Raw genomic sequence first — 7,694 nt, forward strand, 5'->3', positions numbered from 1 at the left:
TATAATTCTAATTTAAAAAAGACAAAAGTAATTAAAAATTTTTATATACAAAAGAACAAAATTATTAAAAAATAATCTGCAGTTGTATTTAATTAGCTTTGTAACTAAAAATTTAATTAAACTATAATTATTACTTTAATTAATATTGTTACGGAAAAATATTCCTACAATTTGGTACTTTATTTCTTTCAATAAAATAATTTACAAAGCTAAAATTAATTATTTAATTGAAAAAAAAAATTATTATAAAAATAAAATTGAAAAGAAAAGTTATATTAATTTGCATTGTGAATTTTAATTTATTATCCGTAAAAATAATTATTTTAATCCAATAATAAATAATAAATTCAAATTTACAATTATTAAAAATTTTAATAAATTTTTGTCAATGTAAAAAAAAAAATTGGACTTACATTTTAAAATAAATTATTAAAAATTCTATTTACTAAAATTACATCCTGAATTTAAGGAAAAAAAATTTATGGAACGTTTATTCTTACAGAATTACATTTTTTTAATTTAAAAAAAAAAAAAAAAAAAAAAAGAGATAAAATAATCCCAATGAAAAATGACAAAATAAGTTTACTTTGATTTTAAAATAATCGGCTTGAAGAGTTGGAAAAAATGTTGATTCAAAGTTAACAAGCTGAAATATTTAAGCTTTAATTAAAATAACATTCAGCTTAAGAATTTACTTGTTTAAAAATAATATTAAAATATAAACTATTGATTAATTTAATGGTTTTAATGAACGAAAATCGTTTGTGATATATATTTTTTATTCCCACTCTAAATCTATTTAATTTTCACAACACCTGGGAATATTAAACTACAAATTCTTTATGAGAGATATTAAAATACCAAACAGTTTTATTGTGGCGTTGAAATGAAATAAAATATTAAATTTTTATCATCAGTTTCTTCAATTCGTTACTATACGTGCGCTCGTATAATAAAAAAATTAAACATTAAATATTTAATCGGCTACATAAAATCATTCGGTTTAAATATTTAATATTTTATAAAATTTCTCTCATGTTGTTCTGATTGAATTATATGAATGAAATAAATTATGAATTTCTATAATAATTAATGGATTTTAACTGTTTTCGATTGATTTTATTGGAGTTTACTCTAATTGAAAAAAAAAAAAAAAAAAAAAAAAAGAAAAAAAAAAGAAATAATTACCAATTATTTTTAATGAGAAAAAAAAATTCTAGTGCTTCTTTCCATTTTTTTATGATCTCACCGATAGTCAATTTATGATGATAAGTAGTTAGGCTGCATTCGAAAATACTTTATCTTTCAATACCTAATTGAGAAATCATCTTGTATTTCGTGAAATATTGACATTTTTTAAGACATAAGCTCACTTTAATGTTACACTCACCAAGAGCTTTCATTTGAGTACCCACACGCATTTTTGATATATTTTTCATATATACATATATATAATATATATAAATATATAAAATATATGAAAAATTGATGTAGGTACTCAAATGAAAGCTCTTGATGAGTGTAACATCAAAATGAGCTTATATCTTTAAAAACGTCAAGAATGTAAAGTGCAATTTAATAAATATCTTTTAAAATATTGACATTTTTTAAGATATAAGCTCAGTCCGAAGTTACACTCATCGAGACCTTTCATTTGAGTACCCACATTAATTTTTCATATATTTATATATATTATATATATGTATATATGAAAAATATATCAAAAATGCATGTGGGTACTCAAATGAAAGCTCTTGATGAGTGTAACATCAAGATGAGCTTATATTTTTAAAAATGTCAATATTTAAAAAAATACAGTAATATTTAACAGAAGCCATAATTTTTTTATTAAAAATTTTAAATGTAAAAATTAATATTAAATTACAATTTATTTATTTTTAATGCAAAAAAAAATAAGAATCAATGAATATATATATATATATATATATATATATATATATATATATATATATATATATATATATATATATATATATTTTTTTTTTTTTTAAAGAAAACAAATTACTAAAAAAATCAATTTACCCGAAAATAAAAGAATAGCAAATCCGGTGGCATAAAAGATTAATGGTAATAGAGTAGCCAGGTATCTGGCGTACGCAATTTGTCATTCAGGATTGATAGACTGGTAAACATTTGATTGGATAACTTTGATGCCGGTGATTATAGTTCACTAACGACCAGCGCATGAACTCATAATAACTGTTCAAATGTGGATCCTGAGATGGTCGTAGCAGCCCGTAGATCAAGATAGAGACGGAGATGTTGATCAAATGTAATTAATTAGCTTCCTATATAGATTGTGTTCCTCTGGGAGATTGATACCTTCCCTTATGCCAGACGTACGAATCGGGCCAGTGCAAACGCTGTTTATCTTTGTATATTACATTCCTACTACTACAACCACTACAACTACTCCTGTTGTAGTTAGGAGCTGCGGCTGAACCCACCACTCTGCAACACTAGTTGATGTTGATGTTGCTCTGCCAGACGTTAGAGAAACTAGAAACTCTGCGTTAGCTAACGCAACAACGCTTCATGTTGAGTTTAAACTTCCCTGAGATATACCGGCTTAATTTCACCAGCTGGTGGTCCTGTTCCTGCTATTACTAGTTAGTTGCGATATCCGTCCACGCTAAGATATTTAAACGTTTAATTTATTCTTTCTGACTCCCTTCAAGATCTTATCATTAAATTATCATTTGTCCGACTGATATATATCTGCTCTAATTATCCTCCAGAGGATGTACTTCCTCTGTAAACTAATTCCCAATCTCTTTGGGTGTAATATCAGAATTAAATTATATTCACAAAAATTTAAATATTTAAGGAATAACTGTTGTAATTTTTTAACAAATTATAATTTCAAAAATTTAAGCTCATCCCGATGTTACACTCGTCAAGACCTTTCATTTGAGTACCCACATGCATTTATTTATATATTTTTCATATATACATATATATAGTATATATAAATATATAAAATATGTGAAAAAATTCATGTGGGTACTCAAATGAAAGATCTCGACGAGTACAACATCAAAATGAACTTATATTTATAAAAATAATAATTATGAAATAACTGTTGTAATTTTTTATAATACATATATATGTATCTTGATTAATTAGTCCAGATAAATCTGGGCTTCTAAAACCCTTCATTGTTGTCCAGGCCTTAATGTTCCATTGACACAGAACACAATCCAGTCTCAATAGATAAATTGACTAATCAACATCCGAAGATGGTAATTTCTGATAGTATCCTAGCCAGTTTTGTAGCCGCCGGGCTACTCAGTAAGGCTTAGATCTACTTTGTCGCAGATTACTGCTGCCTAACTATTAATATCAGCGATACATCGTTCCAGTTTGTATCTCTGAGGATCTATACACTGAGAAAAAAAATTCTTTTATTAAAAAAATTTTCTTTATACAAGAATTTATGTTTTTAAAAATTTTTAAGAATATATATCGCGTTACTGATGCCAAAAGGACATATAATAAAAAAAAATTTTTTTTTTTCTAAGTTCCAAAAAAAAATTAGAATTTTTATTATATACCCTTATGGCGTAAAAAAATTTTTTTTTTGCATTTCTGCACATTTCAAAAAAAAAAATAGGTAGGTTTCCAAAAAAAAAATTTTTTTTATACGCCCAAAAATTGTTAATTGACTAAAAGTATTTTTTTTTTTTTTTTTTTCAGTGTACTGAAGCAACAAACGAAATTCAATTTTTACAAAAAAAAAAAAAAAAAATAATTTTTCATTCAAAAGTTATCCAAAAACACAAAGTTTGAAAATTAAAGTACATATTTTTATCCTGCATCAGTACATTTTAACAATATAAGTAATGATTAATGACTTGTGCGGAAGCAAAGTAGTCTCTTAAATCACAGACAGAGTTGATACATTAAGATGGCCAGACGGAGTAACTTTATTAATGCATATCATGATCTTGACATTTAAAAAGTTAAAAATTTTGAGAGTTAAGCTTCTATTGTAGGTATAATAATAACCCAGACTATCATCCAATAGTGATAATAGAAGAGAAATGGGTTCTTTATCCAGCTAAAACTAATTTTTAATTGTCAACTACTCTGCGCATCTGAGACTAGACTCTGAAACTAGACAAGACATCGTATTAGTAAACTTTGTACAATTTCAGTATGTGCGATTCAATTAAACCTGAATGACGCTGAATAAATAATAGTGATTAATGACCTATTAAAACAATTTTAATTGGTAGGTTCGCTGCTTGTCTTGCTTGTACATAAAATTGATATTTATTAATATTTCACGCGAGGATATTTAATTAAAATTCGTTTGTATAATTAAATTAGTTGAAACTTTTAATTATAAATAATTAAACTTTTCTGATTCATTGGATCAAATGGTAATTTATTTTATTAAATCAATTTTGTTTCTGGGTTTTCGAATTATTTAAATAAAATTATTTTGTTTTGACAGTTTTTAAATGACAAGTGAGCTCGTATATAAAAAAAATTTTTTTTTCAACTTGAGTTCACTTTTACAATTATTAATACAATTATTTTTGTCACAAAAAATTAAATAGATCAAAGATTTAACATATTGTAAATAAAAATAAAAAATTACAATTATTTTGATAATTTAGGTTTCAATTTTATAAATTAAATAAAGAAAAAATTATTTTTGGTTTTTCTTTCGTAAGATTTTTTTTTTTTTTCAAAAGTTTTTTAGCTCCAGTAGCGGAATTTTAATCAGCTTCTAGCTTTTTTATATTTTTTCAGCTCTTTTTAAATTTATTCGATGCAATTTAGCGTGACGGAAAATCGATTAAACTTCAAACGCCAATAGAGCATTTTAAAGAAGTATTTAATTGTTTTTTTTTTTATTATTCTTCTATTTTAGTTATTTATTTATTTATTTATTTATTTATTTATTTATTCCGTTGTGATGGATCAAAAATAACAAATAGCTAGTGGTAATTTTTTTTTTTTTTTTTTTGAACAGTTAATTAGATATCAAATTTTTTTTTCAGTGTAACAAAATTACACGTGATCAGGGATCGTGAAACAAAAAAAAATATGGAAAAAAAATGACAATAAATTTATCATAATTCTCGCGACTATCACAAATCACGATTATATTCCAAGTGTCACATTATATACCAGTGTATTTTTATTATCTCAACGCGACACCTCATTACAAAATAAAAAATTGCAAATATATCTCGACGAAAGAAAGAAAATAAAATAATGTTAAAGAAAATGTATAAATTGACTCGACAAAACAGAAAAAAAAAAATCGTTGAGAAAATTTTTCATTCCCCCACATATTTTTATCTCTCTACCTCTCACTTACAATCACAAACTTTTTTTAACTGTCTGGTATTTACGACGGACTTGCAATTTTTTATCACCGGTTCCCCTGCAATTTTTTGTTAAATACATTTTATCATTTTACTTTTTTTTTTTATTTAATTTAATTTATTTTAAAAAACAATCACGACTCTCGTGCTATCTTAGTACGTGTCTGGCATTCCACAAAAATCACAAAAAAAAAAAAAAAAAAAAACTATTGTGACAGATAATTTTAAATTTATAAACAAAATAAGTATTTAACATTTTAATTTTCTTAAATTATTACTACGGTAGCACGGGGATCGATTCCGGGATGTTGACGACGCCCCAATGTCGCTCTTTATTTTTTTCCATCTTATACATTTCCGCCCTCTTTCATTTATTTTTTTTTTTTTTTTTTTTTTTTTTTTTTAGATTTTTTCCCATCTCTTAACCCTCTTCCATTTCATCTCGACTCACAAATCTCCACAAAAATGTTAACAGAGCGCAATTGACGCACACTTGGTAACATTTTCGTAAGAGATTTTCCCCCCCTTTTTTTTTTATTTTTTATTTTTTTTTTTTCATTTTCTATTTTTTTATCATTATTTTTATACTCCGTACACTAAGACCCATACGTTATTTTATTTATTATTATTACTAGGGTCGTCATTCTTAATTCAATGCAATTTTAAACTTTTTTCAAATTTCCGTGATGTTTTAAAGCCTTTGCTCCAACGTAAACCCGCCTCGTGAGTAAACGTTTTTAATACAAAAAAAAAATTTATAAAAAAATTCCCTGTTTTATTATACCAGCCAAGAGAGATTATTTATTAAAAGTTTTCATGTTTTCGCCTGCGTTTGCCGATCAAAAAATACCGACAGCTTCTTTTTTCTTTTTTTTTTTTTAGAAAAAAAAAAAAAAAAATTCAGCTTCCCCCAAATAAAACCAGACAGTCTACACGAAAAAAACAAGATGACACTGGATATCATCCCAGATTATACTCAGTGATATCTGGATTATACTCATTGTAATCTGGATTATACTGGCTACTATCTAAAAAAATTTTTTCACTCAGTATAATTTGGGATGATTCCAGTGTCATCTTGTTTTTTCCGTGTAGTTGTTTGAGCTTCTAAAATCCATACTCTGTATTACCAATCAATTATAAACTAAAAATGAAAGTTAAGAGCCGGCAAACGCAGGAGCATGCGCGAAAATTATCAAGTTAAATCTCAATGATATTAATTGAGTAATATTCTCTCTCTTGTGCTCCAGTGAACGAATATTCTCTTCGCTCATTTAACTCACTACTTTTCAATGCGCTTGTAATCTTTCCCAAGTTTTCATCTCTTCTTCTCTTCTCATTGCTTTTACGACCTTACTACGCCTTTTGTCGTACACTTACGAACCTGCATATAATTCCCCTTACTTTTATTACGTCAAGTGCACTCGAGAGAACACAAATGCGGACAAAAAGTCTTTGGGAATTTTATCGTTCACTATTTTATCCCGACATTTATTCTTGTTACAATTATAAAACTTTTATATCCGCTCTGCTGATCATATTTGTTCTCTCCCTCTCTCCACCTCCTTACTCACAATATACTTTATAATTACAAATTCTCATTTTTCGTACAGTAGATACTATCAAAAATTAAATCACTGCTTGACAATGCACTGATTTAATTTTTAACATTTTTTTTACTCTTATCAACTATTCCGATCTTGACAATTTTTTTTTTCCCACACTCCAATTATCGCAGATTTTAATTAATGGTATTACAATTACTTTTCTGTTTAAATGTTTTACAAACCAACTTAATACGTTATTTTTAATAATTAATAAAAAGACAGACCAACATTCACGCGCTTCAATCATTCACAATATACAATGAAAAATTTAGTCATCAATCGAAATTTTGGCAGTAACACATTTTTAATTCAGATTACTCAACTCAAAAAAATTTAATAACATTAAAAAAAAAAAAAATGTACTCAATTTTTTCACTACTCGATACTAACTTTACTTAACACTAAGTTTACTCCAATAAAATAATTTAATAAATTAAAAAAAAATTTTTTACCATCTATAAATATATAAATTATATATAATTGACATTGAATAAAAATTTGTAAGACAATAGAATTTTATTTTTTAAGAATAAAATTATTGACTAAATTTTTTTTTTAATTTATTTAAAGATAACATATTATTAAACAAAAAAATTTGAGTCGAGATATCATTGAATACAGTTAGTACTGAGTAAACTTGCGTTGAATAAAGTCAGTATCGAACAGCGAATGAATTTCGTAAAGTTGTCTTTTTTTTTTTTAAGTTATTCGATTATTTCTATTG

At 25.6% G+C, this 7,694-nt stretch overlaps 1 long non-coding RNA gene across 2 annotated transcripts; it reads right to left on the reverse strand.

Moving 5' to 3' along the window:
- Window positions 1-556: 556 nt before the first annotated feature.
- On the reverse strand, window positions 557-3,639 carry LOC141536072 (uncharacterized). 2 transcript variants are annotated; one of them, XR_012480683.1, is made up of 3 exons: window positions 2,044-3,639; window positions 1,189-1,312; window positions 557-646 (listed from the first exon to the last, which is right to left on the reverse strand). It is a non-coding gene; the product is annotated as an uncharacterized LOC141536072 (long non-coding RNA). The 2 variants fall into 2 exon arrangements; XR_012480682.1 differs by lacking the exon at window positions 557-646 and having other exon boundaries at window positions 1,139-1,312.
- Between the last annotated feature and the right edge of the window lie 4,055 nt (window positions 3,640-7,694).

This window comes from Cotesia typhae, unplaced genomic scaffold (genome assembly GCF_013202065.1).
Source record: "Cotesia typhae breed Kobodo isofemale line unplaced genomic scaffold, CoteBio_Ctyphae contig_123, whole genome shotgun sequence".
In the NCBI taxonomy this organism is placed as follows: Eukaryota; Metazoa; Arthropoda; class Insecta; order Hymenoptera; family Braconidae; genus Cotesia; species Cotesia typhae.